Below are 10,257 nucleotides of genomic sequence, written 5' to 3'. Positions count from 1 at the left end.
AGGAGAAGGAGAAGGAGAAGGAGAAGGAGAAGGAGAAGGAGAAGGAGAAGGAGAAGGAGAAGGAGAAGGAGAAGGAGAAGGAGAAGGAGAAGAAGTTCTTGGCACCAGAGATTAGCGTGAGACAAGTGAGATAATAGGAGGTGGGATGATTAAAGTATACTACATGGATGTAAAAATCTGCCCCTAAAACAGATTATACATTTGTTTTTAAATTTTTTAATTTATTGGCAGGAAGGGAGTATCTGAACATTGAAGTTTCAAATAGATTTCATTTTAAAACTATAAACTTAGAAGACTTAAGGTGGTACATATATTTCACTTATGATTTATCATTTTAGTTTGCTAAATACCAGGGAATACAACTAATTCCACTCTCTGCAAATTGATACTGCTTAGATACTTTTCTTGTATCACAGAAAGAGATTATCTACTTATTAATCACTGAGATCAAGATATAAAGAAGGATTTGAGTATTTGCATAATTTTGTTTAAATATTTGATATATTGTAGGGGTATTTATTTTTGATTGCATTCTGATTTTCATAGAATAAGTTATAGGATAGAAACATAAATATAAATTGAATGTCTCACACTGTTCTTTTCAGAGTTTGACTAACCATATTTTATAATAATAGGCCCACCTCCTGAGTTTGTCACCACCTACTGCTGAACCATTTTGATCAGACCCTAAATTTTGAATCCTCATCATGACATTTTTGTGGAAGAGCTACCTGAGGTTTTGTCTTGACTGAGGCCTCTCCCCTGAATCATCAACCAGAGGTAGCCACCTTTTTTTAGAATGGGTGCATAAATCCAAACAGATATGCTGTGCAGTAAAATTTTATCATCGGGGTCCAATTATCTTCCAAATGTAAAATTGTTCCTTTAAAGTGTAGTAGTGGTCTCTTAAATGGAGGAAAACCTTTTAAATAGATGACATATTTCCATTGGACCTAATTTAGATGATCAGCTCTTCAGTAGCTTAATGCTTATAGAATTAACAAGTAGAATTTTGATCTGACATTTCAGAAGCATCCTATTTTGTCTTTGGTCTCAAGAACCTCATCTGGAAAATGGAAAGACTTGTGTCCACCTGACAGGGTCCTTGTAGGGCATAGATGAGGTAATGTGCATAACGCACCCAGCAGGGTGTAAGTCACACAGGACTCAGCGAAGTTACCACTCTTCTCTGGCCTTGTTGTGCTGATTTGATTTCTCCCTAGGGAACCATCTGCCTTAAATAACCCTTGCTCCTTGCTGGCCACAAACTGCTTGTCTTGTATGCTGCGAAGCAAAGGTGCTAATGTGCAGACTTCATGTAGATGAAGGGCTCATCCTGCTTGTATGAGATAAAAACTGACACCCACAGCACTGACCATGCTTTCAACTGTTTTGGAAGGGCTTGACCCAGTCTCCATTGACCTTTCTCACAATGAAAGGCACTCCAAACCTTTGAAACCATGTGTGAGCAGTTACTTACAAAATGCATTAATTAGTCTAACAAGATGATCTAAGACTCACTAACACTATGGCGAGAAATAAAAATCATACAATTACAACACAGTTCAAAACTTCCTTGCATACCATTTGGCAAATACGTTTGTAAAAGTGAAATTCAAAACTCCTCTAGTGTTCCAGGGTTTTCAGACACCTAGCCTGCCTGCTAAGAAGCCTCATCCAAGTCATCCTCCTCAAATTCATCATCCTTTGCTGCAGCTGCAGAATTCTACACTCTTAACCCCAAATACTCCATCCTTTCTTATTTCTATGCATCTTTATTCAGTATGCCCTTTAGCTCAGTCGTCCTTTCCTTCTATGCCTGATAACTCTCACCTACTTGCATCAGCAATTAAATAGACCATGTAGTGATGTTGTATAATATTTCACTCGGAAAAGTTATCTTTAAGATCAGCTCTACTAACCAGGCTATATTCTGTGTTCTGTTGCTATCCCGACTCAAGGCCAAGGCACTGTGGCAATTGCACTGACTGCTGTTGAAGGAGAAAGAAAAATGCTATTTTTGTTGTGCTTCCCTGGGGAAAAAATCATGCACCAACTAACTTCCATGGGAACTCTCAATTCCTCTTCAGGTCTGCCTGCAAAGTGATGTTACTCTAGGTTGGTCAGATAACTTCTCAGAACAATAACAATTTCTTTGAGCATTGTGTTCAGTTTTTAGCACCAAGTGAAGTAATACATGAGGATCACTTGAAAACTAGTATTTTGCAGATATTATTCTTATTTTATAAATTTAATGGAATAAATATTTAAGAATTGGGAAAATTTTATTCAGAAAGACATATAAAACACTTTTTAAAAACTGTAGTTGTTCTTTTTAGAACACAACCTGGTAAGTCTAAAACTTTTGCATCTCTCTTAGTCCATTTTGTGTTGCTATAACAAAACATCTGAGGCTGGATATTTTGTAAAGAAAAGATTATTTAGTGCAGTGCTCTGAAAGTGAAAGAACATGACCCTTGTGTATGTTTGGTTCTGGTAAGGACCTCAGGAAGAATGACAACCCGAGAGCTGGAGAATATGTCACACTGGGGAGCAGCACAGGAAGAAGAGGTACATAGGGGAGGTGCCAATCTCATTTATAACTCACTGTTGAGGGAACTAATCCAGTCTCAGGAGACCTGAGTCACTCTTCACAGACAGTGTTAATCCAACACCGTCTTTCAGTAGCACCGCTGGGGATCAAGCTTCCAACACATAAATTCTGGGGGACAAACCATATTCAAATCATAGCAACACATTAAGAGACAACAGAGATTGCCTCTTAGCAAGTTCCAAATAATGAGCACAAAAATATCTACACTGATTATTTGAACTTTTATATCTTAAAAGTCACTATTTGTTAATTTTCCCCAAAACTGAGTGAAATGAACAAGAACCTTTCAATCGGGATAATGTACCATATAACAATTTTATTTTATTTTATTTTTTTTTCTTTTGCGGAACCAGGGATTGAACTCAGGCCCTTGCGCTTGCCAGGGAAACCTCTTATTCCACTGAGCCATCTCCCCGGCCCCAATTTTATCTTTTTTATCCTGAATAAATAATGAAATCCTAAAATGGTTGAAGTATTGATATAATAAGGTACACAAAGTTCAGAATCTAAAAGGTAAAAAATTCCTTTTATAAAATGCCCTGCTCAATGGCTTTATTTCCCTTACTAGTCCAAGATAATTATTTTCATATTCTACTAAGGAAAAAACAATGCTGTCAACTAAACTATGACACAATGCTTTCTTTTTAATTTTAAAGAGAAAAAACAAAAAAAATGATATCTTTTTAAAAATCTCCTTAATATCCTTGCGTGCTTTGTAACCTTAAGACTAAGTCATAATTTTTATTTGTTGTCTTTAAAGAAAGTTACTTGGACCTTTCAGATTTGTCTCTGTACGATGAGGAACACTTTGTCATTGTGAAAACATACATTCTCTGTTTAGTATGCCTTTGTGCTACTTGTCCTCTGAACTTGTAATATTGTTAAACAATTAATTACTATAGTAGGACATGAATTACTCATAAACTATAGTCAACTGAAACCTTACAAAAGTGTATTGGTATATGATTTGGCATTTTGTATTGAAATAAGCTCAAAATAATTTAAAATCTCTAAGCAAATTTTCTCAGAGCAAAGAATTTGTTAATGGGTATCTATCCTCTTTGAAATTCTAGTTCAACACCTTCCTCCCCAAAGATGGTACATCATTCATTTTCTATAACCTTGAAAGCCACAAAACAATATGAAAAGCTAATAATGTGAAGTGCTATAAACTTAGAAGTCTTTAAAGAGGTTAATGGAAATATTTATGTCTAAGACAAATGTGTTCTGTTATGTGCTAAGATAAACATTGTTTTGGAGCCAATTCAAAGTATAAATAAAATCAGATCTTTGAAATTATATTTCCATATCTGAAATCGCTATCTTAAACTGTGTTTTCCCTAATATAACAGAAATACCTCCTCAGTTCAAAGATGTTATGCAATTTAGATCAGATGGTAAATAAATTCTTTTATAATATCCATTTTAACCTTGAAACACCTACTAACTTGAAAGAACCCAAAGCTAGTCCTGATAGCTTTAATGTTTTCAGAATTTCTTTTTGAAAAATGAATATACATGAATGAACAGTACTTGCATGGCATGTCAAAGTGAACTGTAATTCTTGGGACAGCCAGAGACCTTTCTCAGGGCAAAGAAGACGTTATGTCTTGCTCCTTAGAGCAGAGCAGATAAGCATTGTTAGTTAAGGCTTATAAATGTCAGCAAATGGAGGAATTGGAAAGCGTGTCCACACTTCAGAGCCAAGAAAGTTTGAGTACAAACTTGTTACATAAGGACAGACAGGAACTAGGGGGAAAATGGTGGGTCAGAAGAGGAATAGGAGATACAGAGAGCAAGAGCGTCCTGCTCTTGCTTGAAGATCTGTTCTTCCATCTACCCCATTAATCCTCATTAAACTCCTGACATTAACCCTAGGAACAGTTTATCCCTCTGTACTGTCAGAATTTAAATCCTCAAGAGTGGCTATTATGAGCAAAGTTTTGGTTTTTAGTTTCACACACACAAGTAATCATTTAGTATTGACAGTAAAGACGTTCTTTTCAGAAGGTGTCAGGGTAGAGAACACCAACAATTCACACAGATAAACGTCCACTCAAATGAGATAGATGAACCTGGCTGCCCCCGGCGGGCAGAAGCACACAGGAATACCTTGCTCACGGCCAGACTGATGCACAAGACTCTTCCAAAACAAACAGGGCGACGTTCCTTGTTGGGCAGCTATAGTATTCAGACTGGCAATTACTTTTCTAAGGTATGCTTTTTTTTTTCACACAGGGATCAGAACTGAGCCTGCGAAGAACAGCTGGTCAGATCTTTTCATCTTTGGCTTAAGTCACAAACTTCCCACACTGATATCTGACTGAGAGGGTGAGCAGTGGGCATTGCTGACCAGGGCCCAGTACTCAGATTGCAACCAGCAGCACTGCCTTGCCTGGGACAAGGTGATGAGAGAAAGAAAGGGCAGCCGGCGTGTTTGATACCACACGCGTACTTTCCCTTTCGCCTAAAAAATGAGTGGCAAGATCCCTAAACTGAAATTCAAAGGAGGGCCCACCAGTTTTACTGAAGAATCATTTCCTTATACTTTCATAATGGTGAAATGTGGTGTTACTGAAGCCTATGCAGATTTTGTTTTTAATAAGCTCATATTATTTCAGAAGAGCTCTCTGGCAATGGTAAATTAGGAAGAGTTGTCCATTAATAGAGTGCTTGCCAAGTAAAGAATTTTATTGTTGTTTTCACAAGGATAGATTAAAAGAAATGCCAACACCTGAGCATTTAATCACATCAAAATATAACATTTATGTTAGAAAGTTAGTATACTTTGATGAGTATATGCCTTTAATTTTGGTTTTTGCTGCAGATATATATAAAAGCTATGTCACAAATCTTACCAGATATTGTGAATTTTCCTTAAATGCTTTCTTTGGTAACAAAAACCAGAAATTTCCGAGGCCCCTGTGGTCCAGCACATAATTTCAAGTTCTTATGTGTAAAAGTATATCTGTTTTCTTTAATAATCTGACCAATGTGTTATACAGTCTATGATAATGATGCCTTAGAATATACCTACGTCCTAAGTGGATGCCTTTGACATACCAGATTCAATCAATTCTAAACAATAATACTGTGGCGAAATCAAATAGGTTTTGAAGATGTGTTTAAAGATTCTGCTCGAAAGAATATCATTTATCCATACCTCCAGCATCATCATTAGTACCTGGCATGTACTATGGCCTAGGCCCTTTAGCTTTATGTATTCTAGGCGCCTGGGATATACCGAGGAGCAAAAAGAAGAGTTTCCTTGTTTAGCTTACATCCTAATGGCAAAGTACAGATGAAGAGAAAGTAGACAGATAACTTCATGGTTTTTGATGTATGTTAGAATGAAAAACAGAGACAAGGAATAATCTATCAGTGAGATGAAAAAGTGATACTTTTTAGATATGATAATTATGCAAAACCTTCCAAAGGAAATGAAATTTAAAAATCAAGCATGGAAATCCATTAATTATTCAAAGAGTTTAAGAAAGAGTATTTTTGGTGAAGGGAACACAAAAGACTCTATGGCTGGAATAATAATCCAATGACAGGGTACAGGGTGGCATAAGGTGAACATTAAAAAAGATGTGGGGGGGTGTGCAGGTCATGCAGGACCTTAGAGGTCATAGTGAAGAGTTAACCTATTACTTTGTACAATGGCAACTTGGAGAGTTGATCTATTAATTTGGTAGAATTGAAAGTTGGAGAGTTTAATGCAGAACACCCTGGGTGCTATGGGGTTGGGGGGAGAGGTGGAAACAGAAAGCAAGTAGAGTGCATAATCTGCATTATTATGGTTTCAGTAAACATTTTCTATATATGATTAAGCTACTACCTTAGGAAGAGCTCACAGTTTCATTTATGAAATCTGTATGGCTGCATATAGAAGAAAAATAGAAATGAAACTCAAATCAATATTTCATTGTGGATACTATTGAAACAAGACAACAGAAATTTTTTTTAATGTATTCATTTCTTCTGCAGTAGTATCAGAGATTCAGATTAACTCTTATGTCATTGATACTGCCCTTGGAGATCTCCATTTTATGCTTTCTCCTATAATACACCTAAAATCTGTGTACACAGAGCACCCAATGGAAATGAACTATAAACCCATCTGGATTCCTCCAAGCTCTTAGATTGGGCTACAGCAAGACATGGCTGATGATAAATGAACACAAAGTGTCTTTGTGTTCACTTGTCTGTTTGTATTTGGTCATTTCATTTCAAAATAGACACATAAAGGCCACAAAAACATCACAACTCATGGGATATTTTTGGAACTCAGAGTTAGATAGATCTCAGTCTAAGACCAATTCGGTCACTTGCTTAACTGGTAAATTCCCTGAACTTCAGCTTCTACATTAAGCATGGAGACTGAGGATTAATGTAGAGAATGTGAAGAGTGACATCGGCATGAAGGTGGAGTAGAGCAGCCCACCCTTCCTTCCCCCTACACAAAACAGTTGCTCACAAATGAAAATAGTTGTGAGAGAGTTCAGCAGTCCAGTTAAAAAGCTACAGCAACACAATGGAGTAAATAAACCAAGAATAATCATACAAAAAGCATACAAAGAACCCTTCTGTTTTGCCTGTGTCATCTCATTGCACAGGCTGGTACAGCTCAGCACCAAGGCAACTCCCCTCAGGCACAAGTTCCCCTCACAGGGAAAATGAAGAGTCGTGAATGACCAACCTCCACAGCATTTGGGCCACTGCCTTCCAGGTCACTGAGGAGAACAACACAGTGGTGGCATCTAGAGAGCAGGACAGAGAAGAGCGAGGGTGGCCAGTATTAGCCAGCAGCAGGAGACATCAGTGGTGCACTTCACTGCTGAACACCTCAACAATCATCACAGTCACCATAGACCCTCTGCAGCTTTCAATTCAGGACCCCAGTGGCCTCTTCTGCAGAATATGCCAGTAGCTACAGAGTCTAGTTCCCTAAAAGATGCTCACCTCTCCAGTACTCTTGTAGGAAACACCTCAGTCAGTGCTGCCATAAGTTCTCAGGATGTAGCACTGCCACTACATATATGCCTGTGACCAGTTCAGGGCCCTGCTTCTAGCCCCAGATCCCACTGCCATGCATTTGCAGTGGACAACCCAAGAGCTGGGATTACAGGCACATGCCACCATGCCCAGTCTCAGTTGTTGTCTCAGAGCACCCCGGTGGTGGGCTGGCACAGCAGGCCAGGGGATCGAACTCCCAGCCCTTGCTTCTGCCTAAGCAGGTGCTTTAATCCGCTGAATTATTTGGCAGGCCCATCTATTATATATGATGATTATTTGTACTTTTGGTGTTATTTACATCAGCTCTCAGGAGGCTGTAAACAGGTGGATCACTACGAGTCTGATCTAGTAGTGAGATCCTGAACACCCTGTAGACCCTTCCCTAAAATACAATTGCTATTCAGCATACTGCTGGAAGTCTTAGAGAAACCAGGCAGTAAAAATGAAATTTATTCAAATTTGAAAATGAGTGGCAAAATGAAGGGTTTTCAGATTGTATGATCTGTCATGTAGAATACCCTAAAGAAAGAGGACAGTTAGGAAGGTTAGGAATAGGAGAAGAAATAGATTTTAGAACAACAGAAAAATGAAAAAATGTTCCACCCCTTTAATTGCCAGAGAAATGCACATTTAACCCATGGTGTGAAAGCATATGAAAGAATAATTCTCACAGCTAAATAAAATTTGAACAATTACATGCCAACAAACTGGATAACCTGGCTGGGTATGGTTATATCATTTGACTGTTAGGAAGGCTATTACTAAGAAGACAAAAGGTAATACTTGTTGGCAAGGGTGTGAAGAAAAGAGAACTCTTTCATAATGTTGGTGGAAATGTAAGGTAGTATAGTAATTATGGGGGAGAAAAGTTCCCCAAAATTTCAAAATAGAATTATCATATGATCTAGGTATTCCACCTCTGAACATTTGTCCAAAGTAATTAGAAACAGAACTGTGAGGAAGTTCCTGCACTCCTATCTTCCTTTCAGCAATATTCACAATAGTCAAGTTAGCAAACAACTCAAACATCTTTTGATGGATGAATGGAAAAAAGAGTTGGGAGATATTATTCAGCCTGAATAAAGAAGAGAAGCCTGCCATCTACAACCATAAGCTAGAACTAGAGGATATTATGCCAAGAAGGAAACATGCAAAATACAGGAACCAAAGTACAGCTACCAGTATGGCTCTTCTTGAAAGGAGAGCATTTGTCTCCATTTTGGCCGATTCTGGATATTGATAAGTATAGAACTGGCTAGGATTTTATTTACCCCCTCAATTGGCTTTAAGCAATGTAAACAGGCCTAGCTAGACAGGTCAGTCATGCCTATAGCTCCCAGCTAGAATGAGCGGGCTAAGTGTGTCAGGTGAATAAGCCGAGACATGGCTGAGACTGAGGTTCCTGAAAGAACCCATGACGTCTCAGGGCACGAAGACTAGACACCAAAACTGAAGCACCGACACCAAAACACAGAATACCTTCTCCAGCTGTGTTCCGTAGGCTCCTCTTTCTGCATACCTCTCTGTACCTTGCAGAGGGACTATCAGGGCCCCTACCTCATCCAGCTTACTCACTACCTCCTGCCATTCTCACAGTCACTCACCCTCGAGCCCCTCCCCTCTTCACGAATTAATAACACATAGGTTCAGCCCTGGATGGAGGTCTGGTTCCAGTTAGCCATTGTTCTGACTGGACTTAGGACTCCCTTGGCTCCCCACAACTACAGATACATATTTGTCTCTTTATTCTTGCCCTGAGTTGCCCTGGAACTGGTAGATTGGAATTATTTATTGGAGTTCCAATAACTTTACCCTGGGATTACAGATGTGGACTCCTCTGGACCGTGATGAGGCCTGCAGAGATGGATCCCTACATCATGATCTTGCTTATATATGGCTTCTAAAATATTCAAGCTGATACAATGAGAAAGGAGGAAGGGGAAAGGGAAAGGGGATGATGTTGATGAAATAACTCAAAGGATAACTATGTAGAGAGGATATGTTAATTGGAAACGTGATCCCCTCATGAGGTATATACAACATCAAGGTGTACACTTTAAATATTCCCTAATTTTTTGTGTCACCAAAATGAAATGATCACAAAGTAGTAAAAAAAATCCTTTAAATATTAAAAATAAATTCAAATTTAGATAAAAAGTTGTCATTGTGATTCACATAAAAAGAATTTGTCAGAGTCATCTTTCAAGTGGAAAGACAGTATTTGCCCTTTGAACACAGGATAGTGCAGTGCCGTGAGTTCTTAGGATATATGAGAACCCTAGTACTACTTCTATAGATGCCTACTCGATTTTCAAGAGCCTTTATAAACAATAGTAAATCATTTAAATATTCAGCAGTGGGAAATAAGAATAATATAGACTTGAATATGACATTTATGATTAAAATTACGTATTAAAACAGAAAATGCTCACACAAAATAAAATTCTAAACCTTTCAAGCATAATACATGTAATATACTTTAGGTACCTCGTACTTAATAAGCAGTCCGCTGTTATTCCCTAATAAGTAGAAATGTGAGGTACATAAAATTCTGCCCTGGGTTAATCAGCTCCTACTTAAAGAAAAAGTCCGTGAAGGTGAAAGCAGGATTGTTCTGTTCACAA

The sequence above is a fragment of the Octodon degus genome, unplaced genomic scaffold (assembly GCF_000260255.1).
Source record: "Octodon degus isolate 3935 unplaced genomic scaffold, OctDeg1.0 scaffold00165, whole genome shotgun sequence".
NCBI lineage: Eukaryota > Metazoa > Chordata > Mammalia > Rodentia > Octodontidae > Octodon > Octodon degus.
This window is presented reverse-complemented; position numbering follows the sequence as displayed.